The sequence below is a fragment of the Herpailurus yagouaroundi genome, unplaced genomic scaffold (genome assembly GCF_014898765.1).
Source record: "Herpailurus yagouaroundi ecotype Mexico unplaced genomic scaffold, PumYag 166, whole genome shotgun sequence".
In the NCBI taxonomy this organism is placed as follows: domain Eukaryota; kingdom Metazoa; phylum Chordata; class Mammalia; order Carnivora; family Felidae; genus Herpailurus; species Herpailurus yagouaroundi.
In genome coordinates, this window is record NW_024412407.1 from 21,762,636 (window position 1) to 21,785,170 (window position 22,535).

At 38.5% G+C, this 22,535-nt stretch overlaps 1 long non-coding RNA gene across 6 annotated transcripts in view; it reads right to left on the reverse strand.

The window, feature by feature from the left end:
- Positions 1 to 6,516: 6,516 nt before the first annotated feature.
- LOC121038799 (uncharacterized) overlaps positions 6,517 to 22,535 on the reverse strand; it is a 67,361-nt gene continuing 51,342 nt past the window's right edge. For 4 of the 6 annotated variants that reach the window (XR_005794509.1, XR_005794508.1, XR_005794507.1 and 1 more), the window contains 2 exons: positions 15,889 to 16,489; positions 14,528 to 15,003 (listed from right to left, as the gene is read on the reverse strand). This is a non-coding gene — a long non-coding RNA (uncharacterized LOC121038799). Of the gene's footprint in view, positions 6,636 to 8,411; positions 8,550 to 14,527; positions 15,004 to 15,888; positions 16,490 to 22,535 lie in introns of those variants that run through there. The other 2 variants (XR_005794512.1, XR_005794511.1) reach the window with 2 other exon arrangements.

Sequence of the window (22,535 nt, forward strand, 5' to 3'; positions counted from 1 at the left end):
AAACCTCCCAACAAAGAAAAGCCCAGAACCAGATGGTTTCACTGGTGAATTCTACCAAAGGTTTAAAGAAGTAATGCAAATCCTTCTCAAACTCTTCCAAAAAAATGAAGGAGAACACTCCCAAACTCTTTCTATGAAGCCCCCTTATCCTCATGCTAAGCCCAGATAAAAACACTATAAAAAAAGCTACATCTGATGAATATAGATAGAAATTCTCAACAAAATATTAACACAATATTAGCCAATAAAATACAACAGTATATTCAGAAAAGGATTATTTTTACACCATGATCAAGTCAGGTTTATCCCTGTGATGCAAAAATGGTTCAATATACACAAATCAATAAATGTGATACATGACCTTAATAATATGAAAGATAAAAGTCACCTCAATAGATGTAAAATAGCATTTGACAAAATAAAACATCGTTTCATGACAAAAATTCTCAACAAATTGTGTATAGAAGGAATGTATCTCAACATAGTTAAGGCCATATATGACAAACCCACCACTAACATATTTAATGGTGAAAGGTCCAGAGCTTTTCCTTTAAGTTAGGACCAAGATAAGTGTACCCACTCTCATCACTCATTCAACATAGTACTGGAAGTCCTAGCCAGATAAATCAAGCAAGAAAAAGAGATAAAAGGTACCCAAATCAGAAAAGAAAGAAGCAAAATTGTCTTTGTTTGCAGACGATATTATCTTATATATAGAAAATCCTGAAGATTCCACCCAAAATCTTGCTGGAACTAATCAAGAATTCAATAAAGTTTCAGGATAAAAAATCAACATACAGAAATCAGTTACATTTCTGTACACTAACAATAAAATGTCTGAAAAGTAAATAAAGCATCCCCATTTACCGTAGCATCAAAAAGAATACAATACTTAGGAATAAATTAACCTAGGAGGTGAAAGTTCTATGCACTGAAAACTATAATACATTGATGAAAGAAATTGAAAAAGACACAAAAAATGGAAACATATCTCGTGTTCATGGGTTGGAAGAATTAACAATTTTAATATGTCCATACTACATAAAGCCATCTATGGATTCAACGCAATCCCTATGAAATTCCAATGGTGAAAAATTTATTTTCACCGAAATAAAACAGTTTGTATTATTTGTATGGAACCACAAAAGATCTTGAGTAGCCAAATCAATCTTGAGAAAGAACAGAACTGGAGACCTCACGTTTCCTGATTTCCAACTACACTACAAACCTATTTAGTCAAAACAGTATAGTTGTTGCCATAAAAATAGACACATGGACCAATAGAACAGAATTGAGAGCTCAGAAATAAACCCTCACAGAGATGGTCAACTAATATTGTAAAAGGGAGCCAAGAGTACTCAATGGGGAAAGCCTAGTCTCTTTAATAAATGATGTTTAGAAAAAGTGGATATCCACGTGCAGAAGAATGGCATTGGCCCCCTACCTCATGAAATCTAACTTGTAATGGATTTCAGACTTAAACATAAACTTGAAGCCATAGAACACCACACTAATTCCTTGACATTAGTCTTAGCAATGATTTTTTTGATATGATCACCAAAGCACAAGCAACAAAAACAAAATACAAATACAAAAACAAACAAAAAAACCCAAACAAGTGGGATTGTATCAATCTAAAAAAGGTTCTACACAGCAAAAGAAACAATAAAATGCAAAGGCACCTTACAGAATGGGAAAAAAATATTTGCAAACCATAGATTTGATAAGGAGTTAATAAGAAGAAATATAAAGACCTCATAAAAATAGCAAAGAGAGACTGAACAGATATTTTTCCGCAGAAGACATACGTATGGCCAACAGTACATGAAAAGGTGCTCAACATCACTAATCACCAGGGAAATGCAAGCCAAAACCTCAATCAGACATCACCTCACAACTGTTAGAATGGCTATCATTAAAAAGACAAAAGTTAGTAAGTATTGAAGAAGATGTGGAGAAAATGCAACCCTTATAAATCTGTTGGTGGGAGTGTAAATTGGTGCAGCCATGGCAGAAAACAATATGGAGGTTCTAAAACATTAAAAATAGAGCTACCATATGATCCAGCAATCCAATTCTGGGTATGTATTCAAAAGAAATAAAAACCTAATCTTGAAGAGATATCTGCACTCCCATGTTCAGTGCAGCATTATTCACAATAGCAAAGATATGGAAACAACCTAAGAGTCCATCAATGGATGAATGGATAAAGTAGATATGTTATTTATATATAATAAAATATTAGTCGTGAGAATGAAGGAAATTCTGCCATTTGAGATAACATGGATGGGCCTTGTGGGCATTATGCTAAGTGAAATAAGTAGGACAGAGAATGGTAAATACTGCATGATATGTCTTACATCTCCATAGAGAATGGAAGGGGTGGGGCTTGTTGGGAACTAGGAAAATGCTGGTCAAAGGATACAGACTTTTCAAGTTATAAGACTGGAATAAGTTCTGGGAATCTAATGCACAGCATTGTGATTATAATTAGTAATACTGTGTATTATATACTTGAAAGTTGCTGAGAGAGTAGATATTAAATGTTCTCACCACAAAAGAGAAATGGTATTTATGTGATGTGATAGAGATGATAGCTAATGCTATGGTGGTAATCATTTTGCAATATATATATGCATTAAATCAAGTGTACACTTTAAATTTACCCAATATTTTATGTCAATTATATTTCCTTTTTTAAATAATATTTTTAAAATGTTTATTTATTTTTGAGAGAGAAAGAGAGAGAGACAGAGCACGGGTGTGGGAGGGGCAGAGAGAAATGGAGACACAGAATCAGAAGCAGGCTCCAGGCTCTAAGCTGTCAGCACAGAGCCCGACATGGGACTGGAACTCATGAGCTGTGAGATCATGACCTGGGCCAAAGTCAGATGCTTAACCCACTGAGTCACCCAGGCGTCCCTATGTCAAATATATTTCAATAAAGGTGGGAAAAAGATGCTACCAACTTAAATCTCCCTTATTTTTGTAATCATAGTGTAAGACACAATATTCACAATCCTCTTATCACATGATATGTTTGACAAAAATATTACAGTCATAAATATTGTGAGATTTTACCCCAGAAAGTTCCATTTTATTTGAATATTGTTCAAAATCACCATATGGCTATGCACAAACATCATTATAACTTAATATAGCATAGACTTTTTAATGTGTGGATTGCTTGACATTGATGCTTCATGTAAGTGTTAAGAATCAACCTGAACAATACAACAGCTTAGTTTTGGAGGAAGGTCACCAAGTGTTTGAATTCTTGAATATTGCTCTGTATTCCTGACTTTATGGTACACTTAGGTGCCCTTAGTTGAGGAAAAAACAGTCTATGGTATTTTGTTCAAGATTGTTTTATGAAGCACTGAGTTATTTGCCTTGTTATTACTGGCACATTTCAATTAAAGTTACTAGTACAATTGCACCTATGTAGAGGACAAAAGTGTCCAGATGCTAATTTTGTTATGGACATGTTGCTAACGTGAGCAAATCTAGAAATTTCCATAATATTGTGAAGATTTGAAGGATTAGATTTAATTTAGGAGACTCTGGGATCTCCATTTATACTTATCAAGTTTTATTCCATTTATCTCTATTTCCATAATTAAAATGAACATATTCTACTGAACCATATGAAATTGCCATTTTTATTTAAAAAACATAACTGAATATTGGCAATTTCATATGCTTCACTACATATATTTGTCTTTATACCCTGTCTGAATATTCAACAGAAACTATAAATGTAGGAAGTTGTGAATACTGAAATAATTTCCTTCTAGTGAAAGGTGAAAACTTAATTTAGTGTCTGCTTAGAAGTGTTATTTGTAACATTTTATTTTTTTTAATGCTTATTTATTTTTGAGACAGGGAGAGGGAGACAGAGCATGAGCAAGAGAGGGAGGGCAGAGAGAGGGAGACACAGAATCCAAAGCAGGATCCAGGCTCTGAGCTGTCAGCACAGATGAGGGACTCAAACTCACAAACTGTGAGGTTGTGACTTGAGCCCAAGTCTGACACTTAACTGTCTGAGCCACCCAGGCGCCCCTTATTTGTAACATTTTAAATTAATTCCATTGTTGCTCTGAGTCAATTGAAAATGAAAAGCTCTAAGGGAGAAAAAGTGATATTGAGTTAAAATGCCCCTATAATTTCTTCCTTTGTAAGAAATGGGATAATAGTGAACTTATTTAAATTAGAATATTAAAAGGAGGGGGAAAATATTGTCCTTATTTAAAAACTGGCATCATATTACATTTATGTACTTACTAAGTTCAAGGACAGTCATTGTGGATCATGTTTAAAGGGGTAGAAGAGAAGGAAAAATAAAGGTCAGCGTGGTAGAAATAAAGAAATGTCATAGGACCTGTAGAGATGTTCAGAAGGCTGAAGTCTAAGAGAAGGTCAGCCAAAGGATACGTCAGCCAAGATGCTGACAATTACTTCCAAAAACCCATTTCCATGGAATAGTAGAAGTAGAAAGTACATTGCAGCTATTGAGTTATTACTTGAAGGAAGTTAGAAGTAGGGGATGTAAGTGTGGTCAGCTGTTTCAGAGGCATTGTAACAAAAGTATCCTTGCCTGTTATGAGAGAACAGAATTGAGGGAAGGTTTGTTATTTTTTGGTAGCCTTAAAATCAATATGATGAGTTTGTTAGCATGCTAAAGGTACAAATAAAATGGAGAAATAAATATTTAATAATTCTTTGCTCATATATAGTAAAACTTTAACCTATTATAGAATTTTTTTTAATTTTTTTTTTAACGTTTATTTATTTTTGAGACAGAGAGAGACAGAGCATGAACGGGGGGAGGGTCAGAGAGAGAGGGAGACACAGAATCGTAAGCAGGCTCCAGGCTCTGGGCCATCATCAGCCCAGAGTCCGACGCGGGGCTCGAACTCACGGACCGTGAGATCGTGACCTGAGCTGAAGTCGGACGCCTAACCGACTGCGCCACCCAGGCGCCCCTAACCTATTATAGAATTTATTATTTAGTGTTAAATTATTTGTGTCTTTGTGCTGGAGATTGTAATGATTGACTTGAGTTGGCAATCGATGGCATTTTTCACATTGGGAGATGCTGTTGCCACTGGTGCAATTTCTTTTCTTAATGGATGAGTCTTTACATGATTTGTTTATGGCAGTGGTGGCCTGGGGAGATAAATTTGCAATTGGCCATCCAAGCTTGCAAGGCAAAATAAGTGATTAGAGTTAACTGGTAGTGTGTTAATACAATTAACACAGAGGATAAAATTATTTATTGCTCATTCTCTGGCAATTTGATTCATCAATTGTTTATTTTACCTAATTTCTGTATCAGTTAGCCCTGTTTCTTATGCAGTTGTTGATGCATGTGGATTTCTCATAACATTACTTACTTTTCCTCTGGCTAATGATTCCATTTCATAATGTAACAGGAGCTGGTATTTTGGAGGCTGGGAGAATGGTGGCTCTTGTTTCTGTGGCCGGGATTACATTTTCTCTGTAAGGCTGACTCTGGGAAGACAGTGGTACCCCTCTCCCTCACTGAGGGGAAGGCAGAGCTTCATACCCATTAGAGGTGGCTTTCAAGGCCTTAATACCTTGAAGATATCTTAAGGCCTTAGTATCACTTACTAAATTTCCCCCTTGAAACACCTGGGACAGAGGTAAAAGAAAAGTCTTCTATTTCTTATAGGAATGGTAAGCTACACTTTCTGCTGTTACCAGTCAGTATACATACACTTACCAACAGAGCCAGAAAGATATTTCTAATCTAGGGGCTATTTTCTATGCTAATTGAAGCAAGAATGCTGTTTTCAGTTAATGACCCACGGCCTCCAGAATCAGGCAGATCCCACTATATGTCATGTTCTCTGTTGTGCTAATTTTGTATTCTGGTAACATAGCATATGCAAAGTTTGGATGGACATTTCTATCAGGCCTCCCTCTATAGGTTAAAGGTCACTTCCTGGATTTTTCTGTTAGGACACCATTTCAGAACACTGCCATTGGCTAAACATAAAGCACTGTTATACCAGGATGTAATAGTAGACCCTGGTCTCAGGGTCATTAATACAATTTGTTCAGGGTCAGTGGAATTTAGATAGTCAGTGAGTTTAGCCAAAACAAAAAACCCCCCAAAAAACCCAAAAAAACAAAAACAAAAACAAAAACAAAAACCAAAAAAACAAAAACACCCCAACCAAACAAACAAAAAACAAAAAACCAACCCTCTCTCTTTTCTTTACAAATGGGTAGAAACTGTTTTTTGTGCATGGAGTGTTTAACTGTGGCAGGGAGTATTTCTGGGCAGGTTCGGTTCAATGGTGAAAGGCATCTGAGCAGCCAGGGCCCCAGAATCTGGCATAAAGAATCAATTCCTGAGGGAAACAATGAAAATCCATTCAAAGGGGGGTATCCATGTAGTATTTGATGAGAAGCATTAAATTGCAGCCAGCTGTCTGGGCCTGAAGGATATTCATTTGCTGATTTTATGGCAAGTATCAAGTGAGCTGAGTTGCCATCTTCCAGATCATAAAATGTGTCATGAAGGATTGGAAAATGAAGTCTGTGCCCAATAGTTGATGTTATCAATTGAATTGGATGAACAACTTTTGGAAATGTGTTGGTTTGACCTAGAAGGAGCACACAAGAAACCAATTTCAACAAATATCAACAAATACCAGTCTTCATTTAAATGTTGAAGGATGTCTTGATGATTGACTTGCTTCACCATATTCATTTTTGACCTGCTTTGCATAGGAAAGTGGGAATGCATCTATTGATACTCAGTAGATATATGTGTGCATTAGTAGGCCACCTTGTGTTTGGGTACCACATAAGTAGCCCCAGAGATGAGTGAAAGAGACTGACTTCTTTCATCTCTGTTTTTAGCCTTTGATTTGGGATACTGCCTCCATCTATTTTTTTTTCAACGTTTATTTATTTTTGGGACAGAGAGAGACAGAGCATGAACGGGGGAGGGGCAGAGAGAGAGGGAGACACAGAATTGGAAACAGGCTCCAGGCTCTGAGCCATCAGCCCAGAGCCCGACGCGGGGCTCGAACTCACGGACCGCGAGATCGTGACCTGGCTGAAGTCAGATGCTTAACCGACTGCGCCACCCAGGCGCCCCTGCCTCCATCTATTCAAGAGTCCGTTTCATTCATCTCAAGCTCAGTCAGACCTTCTTCTACCATTTTCTTTCTCCCTCTTCTCTTCCCTCTTCTTTCCCTCTTAATCTTTCCTCATAATCAGTTAATAGATTTTGCATTTTGGCTTGAGGCTGCTTTAATATATTCATAGAATTTGTTAGTTTCCAAATTTCTTAATTCTTTCAGTCTTAAGTTAAGTATGAAGAAAATCTTGAAATTAGTTCATCAAGTAACCAAATCTGGGCTGGGGGCAGCAGGCCCAAATTCCCAAACTGATTTTGTGTGTGTGTGTGTGTGTGTGTGTGTGTGTGTGTGTGGTTAAGAGCTCAATGGGGAAATTTTTTTTTAATGTTTATTTATTTTTGGAGAGAGAGAGAGACAGAGTGTAAGCAGGGGAGGCGCAGAGAGGGAGACACAAAACCTGAAGCAGGCTCCAGGCTCTGAGCTGTCAGCACAGAGCCTAATGTGAGGCTCGAACCAATGAACCATGAGATCATGACCTGAGCAGAAGTCAGACACTTAACCAACTGAATCATCCAGGCTCCCCTAAATGGGCAATTTTTTTAAAGTTCGGCATATAAAAGTCATGTAATTGAACAAAGATGTAGAAATGAGCTAGTGCTTGCTGTAATTAACTAACTAAATTAAGACATTTAATTTCAAAGAAGCTGGAGAGAAACTGAAGCTCAGCATTGACATGGTGTGGGGTTGTCTGAGAAGGAAGTTGGAGTGACTTATTATCAGAAAAATGGGGATATGCTGCAATACAACAAGGGTAGGTTGCTTTAGATACTGTGGGTAGCTGAGGTGCCTGGGTGGCTCAGTTGGTTGAGCATCCAACTTTGGCTCAGGTCATGATCTCACAGCTCGTGAGTTCGAGCCCTGCACAGGGTTCTGTGCCTGGATCCTGCTTTGGATTCTGTGTCTCCTTCTCTCTCTCTGCCCCTCCCCTGCTTGCTCTCTGTCTCGCTCTGTCTCTCAGATAATGAAATAAAATAAAAAATGTTAGATATTGTGGGTAGCACCAAGTTGGCAAGATGCGGAGTGTCATGCTACCAGAAAAAGAATACTGAATCTAGAAGAGAGAATAAGGCACTCACTTGATGAACAAAAAGACTTTTTTTAAAGTGAGACCTGAGCATTGCTGCATGTTTCATGAGACTAGTTAACAGTATATGTTCTGACTCCTAGGGAGATGACTTCAAACAGGCTCAGGTTTCATTAGCCTTACCATTCCTTGATGATAGAAATGCTTACCTGGGTGTGCCATGTCCTCAGGTTTTTGAGATTCAGAGTGGAGAGCACATGTTGCCAGAATCTTTCTTGCTTGAAGCAATTCATATTTATTGAAAGACAAACTGGTTGCACCTTGTCTAAATAATGTTTCTGGAAACTCTGTAGTGAATCCAGATAAAATGGTGAGCATCTATTTAATTGAGATGCTTACTTCAAACATAGTAAATCCCCCAGAATTAAATATTGCCCATGAAAGTTACCATACAAGTAGGTTTTCATATGAAACAAGTTCTAAGAAAATCATTCTGATGTGGATTATCTTAATCCAGGGATAACAGCTTGTATATCATAAACATTCACCATATACTAGGCATTCTGCTAAGTGAATATTTTATTTTATCTTCACAATAAAGATACTAGTATAACTGTTATCCTCACTGTATAAATGATTAAAATTAAATAATAAAATTAAGTAACTATCCAAGGTCATACACATAGTATATTATAGAGCTAGATTTTGAACTCCTGTCTGACTATATATACTGAATTCTTAATCACAGTACTGCAGGTGTTAACAGTATTTCATGAGACAGAAGCTAAATGAAAAATGATGGTCTTAACTTTACCAATAGAAATTGAGTTTGTTAGCAAGGATTTATCTGTGATGGACCATAAGGTTGCAGTGTCTTATGATTAGTGTCTTTCTGAAATAATTTAGGAATGATAATAAGTAGACAGAGCATAGTGTAAGTGATAGCTTGAAGTTCCTTACAGGATTGTGAAACTTTGATATATCTGAATATTGTATTTAATTTGTATAGGGCATAAGATAATACTGTATTTGTTTGTTGATTTCTTATGTAGTATATTCTTATTTTTTTTTCCTCCTGAAAATGCCTATGTTCCTTGTAGAAATATTGGAAAATACAGAAAATATATGGAAAAGGACGTTAAAAACTCATAATTTCACTGCAGTTAACATTTAGGTACTCTATTTTAATCTTAATATTTTAACCAACATTTGCTGGTTACTGCTTGTTACTATAAAGATTCACTGAAAAATAGAGCAAATAGAAAATTAACCAACTGCTACAAACTTGCCTTGTATACTGTTAATGTCATAAGAGGTCTCATATCTTTTTTAATGTTTATTTATTTTGGTGAGAGAGCACAACTGGGGGAAGGGCAGAGAGAGGGAGACAGAGGATCCAAAGCAGGCTCCGTGCTGACAGCAAAGAACCTGATGTGGGACTCCAACTCAGGAACTACAAGATCATGACCTGAGCCAAAGTTGGACACTTAACAGACTGACCACCCAGGTGCCCCAGTAGTCCCATATCTTGCTGTCAATACGTTTTTGGAGTTGTGTGGGTGATTTAACACCATTTCAGTAGAATCCAGGTTAAACACCATGTTGCCTGGCAAAGGTTTGCTAGTTCTTAAAAATTTGCTGTGAGCTAAATATTCTCTGCCTGAGTACCAGTGAGTAAGAACATACATTATAATCTTTGAGCTCATACCTTCTGGTACCTAGAGGACTTTGCAAGTTTGGGAAGCTCAGAAAGGAAGGAAACAGATAAATCATGTAACTGAGTAAATGATGAGGTCTCCTAAGAATAAGGTTGGGTTTTCATAATCACATCACATGTCGGGTCAGATGTGCCATCCCCTACAAAGTTTGTGTTTACGCTCATGCCAAGAGGTAAAATTGTTTCCATAGGAATGGGGAATGAATGAATCTGGTGACAAACTGTAGGAGTCTCAGACATATGTTTATGGTCATGAAGATGCTTTTGTTTTAGCTGACTTGACAGGTGCAACTGGCTGAACTCAAGAGGAAAATGAGAGGCTGCCAATGTCTCCCTTGCTGATGCTGAAAGAGTCAAGAAACTGTAAGATGACTGTACAGATCTTTCCAGGTAGGCTGGAACAGGGCCACTCCAGTTGCTGAGAAATGTTGTCATTGAAGATAGTCCTTCTGAAAGTGTGGCTCTATTTTGCATTACTTCCTGAGAGATAGAGGACCCAAGAAAAATGAGGGTACTTGGAGAAGGCAAATAGGGCTTGTGAATGCCAAGCTTGATTAATCGATTCTGAGACAAGGTCAGATAAAACAGGAGGCTTTTGTACTTTTATTCTGTGGATCAGGGTGTGCTCCTTTATTGCCTATTCTATAAAGTCTAGTTTTTTTTTTTTTTTAATAACATTGACACTGTGGAAGTTCTACTCTGAAGGAAGTCGACATTTGTGAGTGAAGTAGCTATTAATAGAAGGAATAACCTTCTAGGTTTGTTGTCAAGGTCATTTCCTTTAAGAGATTTTGTGACACCAACGTGTGTAGTGGGCTTTTAATCTCCACGTACCTTAGTGTATTTAGAATAAGGTCAGGATCAGGGTTAGGAGCAAACTGTCTTAAGGGAGCAAATAAACTAGGAATTGATGATGCCTCGTCTTCAGGGATCTAGTGAAGCAGAGAAAGGTGGGTAATAAAACAGAAAGGCTTGCTTAGTTTTGTTGACATTTCAGTTGACCCCACTGATGTGATTGAGATAGCACCTAACTGTCTCAGTCTTCTTCTTTGAGATTTGTAAAGTAATATCCAGACTTCTATCTTAAAATATAAGATACTTAGAGGAAGCATAATATTGAAAAACTTGTATTAGCTCAGGCAGTAATGTAGAAACCTCATATTCCACAGTCTCTGCTAACCAGTGGAATTCTAAAGAGTGACCTTATAAAGGAAAGGCATGCCTACGATCTTCAGCCAAGACTGGAGGTTTCCACAGGTGCTTGTTTATCTTGCTTGTGAATGGGCTCATAGTCACTAAGGAAAGATCCAAGTGAAATAGTCTGCCAGTGCGTATACCAAAAAAGAGACGCTCTTGAACACCAAGACTTTCAGTAGCTGCTTTAACAGTAATTTCAGCTATAATGGTGGAAAACTCCCTTGAGTCTCCTTGAGTCCTAATGCTGAAGATTTAAAAGAATAACACAGCATGGATTATTGCTTTATTAGCAATCCCTTAATTTTATGTAGTTCTTCAGAGTATCCATAGTATTCTCACATACATCATCTCATTGCTACCTCCGATAACGAGGAGGGAAGGAATGGCAATTATTATAATCCTTAGTTTGTGGTTGAAGAACTCATTCAAAGTGGCTAATTAAAATGCCCAAAGACACAGAGTAAGAGCCTGATCCACATTTCAGGTGTTCTGACTTCAAACTGGAAGGTAGGGATTTTAGTGGAAAAGTTGTGGGTTTTGGAGTTAGAAAGTTTATAAGTTCAGTTTGTCACTTAGACTAGTTATATGCTTTTGAGTTATTTAACTGATCTGAGCCTCAGTTTTTTTTCAATATATGAAATTTATTGTCAAATTGGTTTCCATACAACACCCAGTGCTCATCCCAAAAGGTGCCCTCCTCACTACCCATCACCCACCCTGAGCCTCAGTTTTTAAAATAAAATAGGTAAAATAACATTTTCCTTGCAGACATATTTTGAATATTAATTGATATAAGGTAATTTGCCAGTTTCCTGGCACCCAGATAAGACCTTTACTTTACTGTGCCTTTCCTGTTCCTTTCTTTCCTTTTCCCTTTCCCGGGACCTTTCTTATCTTTCTCCTCCCTGTTTTCTTCCCTGTGTCCTTCTCTTCACCTTACTTGTGTCTTTTCTCCCTTGCACCCTTCCTTTTAGCTTTCTGTATCCTCTTCTTTCCATCCTTCCCTTCACTTTGCTTTGCTATATTTCTTCTTTTTAATTTTTATTAAAAATTTTTTTTTCAAGTTTGTTTTTGGGGGTGGGGGATGGGGAGAGGGCGCAGAGAGAGAGGGAGACACAGAATCTGAAACAGGCTCCAGGCTCTGAGCTGTCAGCACAGAGCCTGATGTGAGGCTCAAACTCTAAACGGTGAGATCATGACCTGGGCTGAAGTTGGACACCCAACTGACTGAGCCACCCAGGTGCCCCTATGTTATATTTCTTTATCTCATATTTTTTGCATCTAGACCAACAGGGGATCTCCTTTTAGATGGCAGTACTGGTTAGTGGTCACTGAAGTTACTAAATGTGTTGTCTCTCTCTCTCTTTTAAAATGTTTATTTATTTATTTTGAGAGAGAGAGAGACAGAGACAGAGACAGAGAGAGAGAGTATGTGCATGCATGTGAGCGGGAGGAGGGGCAGAGAGAGAATCCCATGGACTGTGAGATCATGACCTCAGCTGAAATCAAAAGTCAGATGCTTAACCGCTCTAGCCAACCAGATGCTTCGCTCAGTGTGGTTTTTTTTTTTTTAATTTTTTTTTCAACGTTTATTTATTTTTTGGGACAGAGAGAGACAGAGCATGAACGGGGGAGGGGCAGAGAGAGAGGGAGACACAGAATCGGAAACAGGCTCCAGGCTCCGAGCCATCAGCCCAGAGCCCGACGCGGGGCTCGAACTCACGGACCGCGAGATCGTGACCTGGCTGAAGCCGGACGCTTAACCGACTGCGCCACCCAGGCGCCCCTCAGTGTGGTTTTTTAAGTAGAAGCGCCCGTGGTTGGGTTTCAGTTAAGAGTTGAGTCATGATGCTGACGTCTAGAAGATCTTGGCTATGCTGAGTGGAAATTCAAGCAATGACTCTCACAGATCCCAAAAGCCTTTGAGGGGAGGATAGCACCAGGTTAATACTGAAATGAGCAGGCTTGCTAAACCAAAAGATTAAGTATAAAAAAGTGTAAAAATTATTCTAGATCTTTTAAGAATAGGAACATGTTATTTATTTTTAGAGTCGAATGAATGGATTACATTTGTGATGCATTCTTAAGGCTTCCATTTCCTCCCTTCATCTCCAAGACTTACAAACGTGGTAACTGTTATGGAGCCCACAAACCTTGTAAGGTCCAGGCTCTGCTAACCTCTCCAGCCTCATTTCCTGCCACTCCCCAACTTGTGCTGTGTTCCAGCAATACCAAATTTTATGTGGTTTCCTAAACACACAAGGTTTGTTGTAACTGTTGGTTTTAGTACCGATTCAACGGGTCCATACCTGTAAATCATCCCAGTGGTTTTTGTAACCATGAAACAAGTCCTTCTTTGAACCTAGAGTGTCTTTCCTCCTTTTCCAGTTAGCTAGCTGCTTCAACTTTAAAAATCCATCATGGGCATTACTTCATCCAAAAAGTTTTTGCCAGAATCCTTCCCCAAATTGAACTAAGCTACTAACTCAGCCTCTATATCTAATATATGGTGCTGTAACTGCACGCATTACTCTATATTCTAATTTTTTAGTTATCATTTTTTACATTTTTGCATACCCTTCTGGACTATTAGACTGAGTTCCTTAGTGGCAGTTTATTCATATTATCTCCTACTCCTAGTTCAGGGATCTGGCAAATAGTGGGCACTCACCAAATCCTTATCTAATGAATGAATAAATAAATGAAAAAAACAATGAAAAAAAGATGCAATAATATACGTGGAAGCACTTTACAAATTGTGAGCTGCTATGTCGGAGTTAGTGTTATTGGCCTGAACTATAATCTTCATAGTTTTGCATAAAAATCCTTTTAGAAATTAAAAGCAACTTTGCAGAGATAAGCTTCAAAAATTTAGATGAAGTGGAATAGCAAATGACATGGTTACTTCCACATTGGAAAATTATTTGAAGAAAATAAAAAATAATCGAAATGTAGAACTGTTTTTTTAATCTATTTTTCATAGATACGGCATGAGCACAATATAAAATTCACAGTGTACTTTAAAAAAAATGTTTATTTTTGAGAGGGTCAGGGAGGGACAGAAAGAGAGGCAGACAGAAGATCTGAAGTGGGCTCTTTGCTGACGGCAGCAACTCCAATTTGGGGCCCGAACTCACGAACCATGAAATCATGACTCGAGCTGAAGTCGGGCACTTAACTGACTGAGCCACCCAGGCGCTCCTCATAGTGTACCTTTTTAACCCCCTCACATTGGTTGCCCAACTTCCAGTTTCTCTCCCTTACTGCTACCATAATATTGAGACATATTCTGTGCTTATAAGGCATGCATGTATACAGGACCCTGGCTTTTGAAAGAGAAAAAGAGAAAGGACTGCTTTCAATTAATGCATGGTCCCTGAGTGTAAAGTAAAATGACATGAAAAATAAAAGTTAAGTTCTCAAGATTTCATTTATTTCAGGAGGTTGTTTTCCAGTTCCATAAATTTCCACAATAAACTTTGCTTTAAGATTCCAGTGAAATGTCTCTTCTTCTTCCCATTTGTGATGGTCTTCTGTTCCTCACTCTTTCTCTAATCTAAGATCTTACTTCTCCAAAGCCTGCCCGGTTCTTTTGACTAAGTCCATAAGGTGAGCACCACACAGAGGTGCCCTGCTACTTTTGAATGAAGACACTTGCCCATTTGGAGAAGAAAACAAGCTTTCGCCCCTTACTTCATTCCTAGCCAGCACATGAGGGGTAAAGATGATGGGGGCTATTTGTGTTCACTAGAAACAAAGATCTCCAGACACCAGCACCACGATTTGATGATCTCTTCCGTCATCTTCTAAAGGCAGTCCTTGCAAGGTTTTCGTAGAGAACCAAATTCCAGCCATCTTGGAAGTTTGATGCTGTGAACGAGTGTAACCTGTTCAATTACACGTGAAACAGTGTCTGAACTTGCCAATAGGAAGAGGTTTTAAACTTGCTTGCTCTGTCCCTCTGGCAGAGCCTTGGTACCAAGAGTTAAAGGTCTATATTGAGGTCTTTGTCAAGTTTAATCATAAACACAGTTTTTTAAAACCCTAAAAACAAACATTCTTTCATCTTAGGCTTATAAAGTCCTTAAGAAAAAACACAAACTTTGAGTACAAATCACAAAATCATTAAACTCATTAAAGTACTTTGCTAAAGGGGTGCCTGGGTGGCTCATCAGTGAAGCGTCCGACTTTGGCTCAGGTCATGATCTCACAGTTCGTAGGTTCAATCCCCCTGTTGGGCTCTGTGCTGACAGCTCAGAGTCTGGAGCCTGCTTCGGATTCTGTGTCATCCTCTCTCTCTGTGCCTCCCCTGCTTGCACTCTCTCTCTCAAAAATAAATAAATATTTTAAAAAATTTTTAAAAAATCTTGGCTAAGTATTTCACCAAAAAAAGTTTTTAAAATTACCATATATATATATATAATACAATATAGTAATTATATATATATAACTATATATTATATGTAATATATATGACATATATAACTATATATAGTTAACTAGCAACTAGTTAATATGACTAACAATTAAGATGTGTCAAAAAATGCTGTATTCTATTAAATTAGAATGTTGAATTATTTTTCTTCTCAGACTGGTTTCCTCATAGTAGATTGTTATTTATCAGCCTTTAAAAATAGTTTAATTTTCTTAGTGCTCTCAGACACCTACATATAAATTATTAAAGGGATCAAGTTGGAAAATTTTTGCCCTATTTATTTTTAGTATCTATAAAGAAACAATGCTGAGCAGATAAGAGCTACTTAGATGCTTACCTGAAACTGACTCGTTTTCCCTTGGAAGGCATATGGAGAAATTGGATGATTATCCAATAATAGCAACTGCATCTGGCATGCCATGAAGAACTCAGATCTCTTCATATGAAGGGTGCCCAGTCACAGTCAGCATATTCATGGACACAGATGTCACAACCGGCACAAGATTTGGTATCACTGAAACTCTTCTGATCCAACCGAGGAACAAATGGGTACCGGCATTGTTTTCCACACCTTTCTTGCTGGTATCCATTGCCTTGGTATAGTTAACTCCAGTTGGGTAACTGGATTTCACTGTACTGAACTTCAGACCATTGCAAAACAAAAGCAGCAACATTGGAGTTCAACCCATGCGTACTTCTTGGGAAGGGGGAAATAGATTTTATCTATCTTCAGAGAAATATTTAAGGTTTAGAATCGCTTTGTTTTTATATATCATTCACATCAATTAATGGAGAATTAAAATAAAAATTCTACTATCTCAAAACATTGACTGCTCTGTGGTGACTGTCAGAGGAGTAAGAGAGGGAGACTACTGACACATTCTGATGTAGCATTCACTTTGCACTGCTTCCTGTCATGACCTCCATCCAGCTCTGCCCTAAGATTAATACGGGACTCTTAAAAGAATGAATTAATGTAACAATACAGTAAAAACAAAACAAAACAGAAACACAAAACAACAACAACAACAAAAAGCCCTTTTCAGAGACAGCTTTATCCCATTTTCATCCCTGTAATAGACACCAGCATCTCTGTCCCTCTTTTGGTCATAACACTCTCCCTTTGGGAAAATTTACCTCTCCCACTTTATGATGATCTGATACAGCTGTCAATCATAGTGACTCAGCTCTGTGGCCAAAGGGGTGAGCGACTGACTCAGGCTTGGTCAATCATGATACTCAGTGCCTCTTGCCACAGGGAAAGACCAGGTTTGGGTAGGAGACCTGGGCTCGGTTTACCAGAATCTTTTCCTGTTTTCTGGGATTTTATACGGAAATGCTGAGACATAAAATCTCTCACTTTGCTCTAGAGTTGCTATGTCAACCTTCAGCTACCTACCCTACTCCTTCCACTCCCCCTCCCTCTCAATCCTCTCTAAGCACCCCAGTCCAGCTCAGAACAGCTCAGTTGTATACAGGCACTCTTGAAAATGTCAAATAATCCATGGTGCAAGCCACCAATTTATTCCTTTTCAGTTCCTATATCTATTCTGTGCTAATGGATTGCTGTTTATAGCATTTCTTTATTATGGTGAGCACAATGCCAGTAGAGGGTACGGGAGAGACGCTGCAGGAAGAAGGAGGCTTCTGGTGTCAGTGCGCTATGATTTTCTTTGTTAAACTCCTGCTTAAAGGTGCATCAATGTTGTGTAGAGGGGGATGTCTGGAGACACTCTGAACCAGCCATACACCATCCCTTGGTGATCTTGCAGTGAGGTCCAGGCCAAATTGACCACTTCACGACTCTTTGACATCAACGCTGGATTGTTCCAGACCTCCTGTCAGCAGTGGCAGCTGGACTCTCTCTGTGCACCATCCGACCAGCCTTGGCTCATCTGTGCCCTAGAGGGTTGTTGCCCACAGCCTAGTAGCTGTGGAACAGCTTTGGCTCAGGCATCCAGCAAACTTCCCTGCTATTCCATGGGGGTAACCATACCTTCTCTAATGAGGTCTAAAACCCAGGCTTGGGGAGTGGGCCTTCCTCCAAGTTTTCCCTTCCTTGGACACTCTCCAACAGCCTACTTATCCTTTTGAGTTCTCTTTACATCTTTTTTTTTTAAACTTAATTTTTAACTTATTACTTTTTATTTTCTTAGAGAGAGAGCATGCGAAGACAAGAGGGAGAGAAGGGTGGAGGGAGAGAGAGAGAGGGAGAATCTCAAGCAGGCTCCATGCTCAGCGAGGAGCCCAACAGAAGGCTTGATTCCAGGCCCCTGAGGTCACGACCTGAGCCAAATCAAGAATTGGACACTCAACCAACTGAGTCACCCAGACTCCCCTCTTTTTACATCTTTTAAAGTAGTTACTCTCCTATTCTAGTTTAATAATAACTCTTTATATATAACCTCCTCTGTTCAAATTAGTGTGTTTTCTATTTCCCGATTAGATCCAGACTGATTAACCTGTACTTTGTTTTTTAATTCTTACTAAATCCAGTTGATTTTTTTTTAAAGTAAGCTTTATACCCAACATGGGGCTTGAACTCACAACCCTGAGATCAAGAGTAGCATGCTATACTGACTGAGCCAGGCAGGCACTCCCTAGCCTGTTATTCTTTTTTTTTTTTTTTTTAATTTTTTTAATGTTTATTTATTTTTGAGAGAAAGAGCCAAGTGTGTGCAGGGGAGGGGCAGAGAGAGAGAGAGAGAGGGAGATACAAAATCTGAAGCAGGCCCCAACCCCAAGCTGTCAGCAGAGCCTGAAGTGAAGCTCGAACTCACGAACTGTGAGATCATGACCTGAGCCCAGGCTCAACCGACTGAGCCACCCAGGCGCCCCTAGCCAGTTATTCTTAGTACTACTTTTAGTTTCTGCGATTGGTTTGGCTCTTTTTTTTTTTTTTTTACCTCTACTTTGTTAATGTTTATATTATTATTCTACCTCTGTAAAATGGGAGAAGCAATGCCTGCCTTATGTGTTATCATACATAAGAGAGAGTTTGTAAATTATAAAGTGATATTTTATGTTTGTTCTGTTTATTATCTAACAGTGCTTCTTTATCTTCCTGGATTTTCTTTCTTCTCACCCTCTGTCTGAACGTTTCTAGGAGTTCTTAACTTTTGCCTTCCCCCTGCACCCTTGCTTCCTATAGCTTCATCTCGATCTCCTGCTGGAACTCTGGGTGCATATCTCCATTAATACCACCAGTTATTCTCCACTGTCCAGATGCTGGAAGATTATGTCCTAAATGTTAAATTTGACATTCAAGGCCTCGTTCATTCAACATACACGAAGGCCTGTAATATGCAAGGCACTGTTCCAGATGCTGGACATACAGAAGTAAATAAGGTAGACAAAATGCCTAATTTATGGAGTTCATATTCCACGATTTCACCATAATCTATCCTTTCAGACTTATCTCCCTTCCTTAACTTGTGCCCCACAGGAATGTGAACATCTCATGGTTAATTTCCTGCCCCTCTAGCAAGTATCATACTTGAAATGATTTCCATCTTCTCTGTCCATCCAAACCCTATGCTTTCTTCAAGACCGGTTTAAACCTATCCATGAATCACTAGACACTTCTTATAATAGTTCATGACTTTTCCCCATAGCAACTTATCTGAGAGATCAAATATGTTCTTTTGTAACAGTGGCTCAGTATGCATCTATTCTCAATGGGTGAAGAAAGAGTTTGTACCAGAGCCTCAGCATATGGATGTGGGGACCTGTATAATCTGAAGAATCTCCTTAGCCATAGAGGAATATAATTCCTTTCCAAAGGAGAATGACTGGTCTAACCTTATGCTTCTCCATTAAATGTGTGCTGTTTTTAAACCATTTTCATTATTCAAATTCTTTTCTTTTAATTTTATTTTCTTTAATTTACATCCAAATTAGTTAGCATATAGTGCAACAATGATTTCAGGAGTAGATTCCTTAATGCCCCTTACCTATTTAGCCCATCCCCCCTCCCACAACCCCTCCAGTAACCCTCAGTTTGTTCTCCATATTTATGAGTCTCTTATGCTTTGTCTCCCTCCCTGTTTTTATATTATTTTTGCTTCCCTTGCCTTATGTTCATCTGTTTTGTCTCTTAAAGTCCTCATATGAATGAAGTCATATGATATTTGTCTTTCTCTGACTGACTCATTTCACTTAGCATAATACCCTCCAGTTCCATTGATGTAGTTGCAAATGGCAAGATTTCATTGTTTTTGATTGCCAAGTAATACTCCATTGTATATATATATACTGCTTCTTCTTTATCCATTCATCCATCAATGGACATTTGGGCTCTTTCCATACTTTGGCTATTGTCGATAGTGCTGCTATAAACATTGGGGTGTATGTGTCCCTTCAAAACAGCACACCTGTATCCCTTGGATAAATACCTAGTAGTGCAATTGCTGGGTCGTAGGGTAGTTCTATTTTTAGTTTTTTGAGGAATCTTTATACTGTTTTCCTGAGTGGCTGTACCAGCTTGCATTCCCATCAACAATACAAAAGAGAACCTCTTTCTCCGCATCCTCCCCAACATCTGTTGTTGCCTGAGTTGTTAATGTGAGCCATTCTGACAGGTATGAGGTGGTATCTCATTGTGGTTTTGATTTGTGTTTCCCTGATGATGAGTGAAGTTGAGCATTTTTTCATGTGTCCTTTGGCCATCTGGATGTCTTCTTTGGAGAAGTGTCTATTCATGTCTTTTGCCCATTTCTTCACTGGATTATTTGTTTTTTGGATGTTGAGTTTGATAAGTTCTTTATAGATTTTGGATACTAACCCTTTATCTGATATGTCGTTTGCAATTATCTTCTCCCACTCCATCGGTTGCCTTTTAGTTTTGCTGATTGTTTCCTTTGCTGTGCAGAAGCTTTTTATTTTGATGAGGTCCCAGTAGTTTATTTTTGCTTTTGTTTCCCTTGCCTCTGGAGATGTGTTGAGTAAGAAGTTCCTGTGGCCAATATCAAAGAGGTTTTTGCCTGCTTTCTCCTCGAGGATTTTGATGGCTTCCTGTCTTACGTTTAGATCTTTCATCCATTTTGAGTTTATTTTTGTGTATGGTGTAAGAAAGTGGTCCAGGTTCATTCTTCTGCATGTCGCTGTCCCGTTTCCCCAGCACCACTTGCTGAAGAGACTGTCTTTATTCCATTGGATATGCTTTCCTGCTTTGTCAAAGATTAGTTGCCCATACATTTTGTAGGTCCATTTCTGCATTCTCTATTTTTTTCCATTGATCTGAGTGTCTGTTCTTGTGCCAGTACCATACTGTCTTGATGATTACAGCTTTGCAGTATAGCTTGAAGCCTGGGATTGTGATGACTCCCGCTTTGGTTTTCTTTTTCAAGAGTGCTTTGGCTATTCGGGCTCTTTTCTGGTTCCATACAAATTTTAGGATTAATTGTTTTAGCTCTGTGAAGAATGCTGGTGTTATTTTGATAGGGATTGCATTGAATATGTAGATCACTTTGGGTAGTATCGACATTTGAACAATATTTGTTCTTTCTATCCAGGAGCATGGAATCTTTTTCCATTTTTTTATGCCTTCCTCAATTTCTTTCATAAGCCTTCTATAGTTTTCAGTGTATAGATTTTTCACCTCTTTGGTTAGATTTATTCCTAGGTATTTTATGGTTTTTGGTGCAACTGTAAATGGGATTGATTCCTTGATTTCTCTTTCTGTTGCTTCATTGTCAGTATATAGGAATGCAACCAATTTCTGTGCATTGATTTTATATCCTGCCACTTTGCTGAAGTCATGAATCAATTCTAGCAGTTTTTTGGTGGAATCTTTTGGGCTTTCCATATAGAATATCATGTCATCTGCAATGAGTGAAAGTTTGATTTCCTCCTGGCTGATTTGGATGCCTTTTATTTCTTTGTTTTGTCTGATTGCAGAGGCTAAGACTTCCAAGACTATGTTGAATAACAGTGGTGAGAGTGGACATCTCTGTCTTGTTCCTGACCTTAGGGGGAAAGCTCTCAGTTTTTCCCCATTGAGAATGATATTAGTGTTGGGTCGTTCATACATGGCTTTTATGATCTTGAGGTTTGATCGTTCTACCCCTACTTTCTTGAGGGTTTTTATCAAGAAATGATGCTGTATTTTGTCAAATGCTTTCTCTGCATCTGTTGAGAGGATCATATGGTTCTTGTCCTTTCTTTTATTGATGTGATGAATCACATTAATTGTTTTGCGGATATTGAACCAGCCCTGCTTCCCAGGTATAAATCCGACTTGGTCGTGGTGAATAATTTTCTTAATGTATTGTTGGAGCCAGTTGGCTAATATCTTGTTGAGGATTTTTGCATCCGTGTTCATCAGGGAAATTGGTCTATAGTTCTCCTTTTTAGTGGGGTCTCTGTCTGGTTTTGGAATCGAGGTAATGCTGGTTTCATAGAAAGAGTTTGGAAGTTTTCCTTCCATTTCTATTTTTTGGAACAGCTTCAAGAGAACAGGTGTTAACTCTTCCTTAAATGTTTGGTAGAATTCCCCTGGAATCAGTATTCAAATTCTTTTGCCTCATCTCTTTAAATAAATGGTAATGCATGAGAAAGAAGTCAGTGGGTCTACTACTTCTTGACAGTCGTCCTTGCCCACAATTCATGGTTGTGTGTACAGATGGTCCCCAACTTATGATGGTTTGACTTACAATGGTTCAACTTTATGAAGGTTTGAAAGCCATATGCAGTCAGTAGAAACCATACTTTGAGGGGCTCCTGGGTGGCTCAGTTGGTTAAGCGTCCGAATCTTGATTTCAGCTCAGGTGGTGATCACATGATTTATGAGTTTGAGCCCAGCATTGGGGTCTGTGCTGCTGGTGTGGAGCCTGCTTGGGATCCCTTCTCTCCCTCTCTCTCTGCCCTTCCCCTGCTTGTGCGCTATCTCTGTCTCTCTCAAAATAAATAAATAAAACTTAAAAAAAAAAAAAGAAACCATAGTTTGAATTTAGAATCTGGATCTTTTCCCAGGCTATGCAGTGA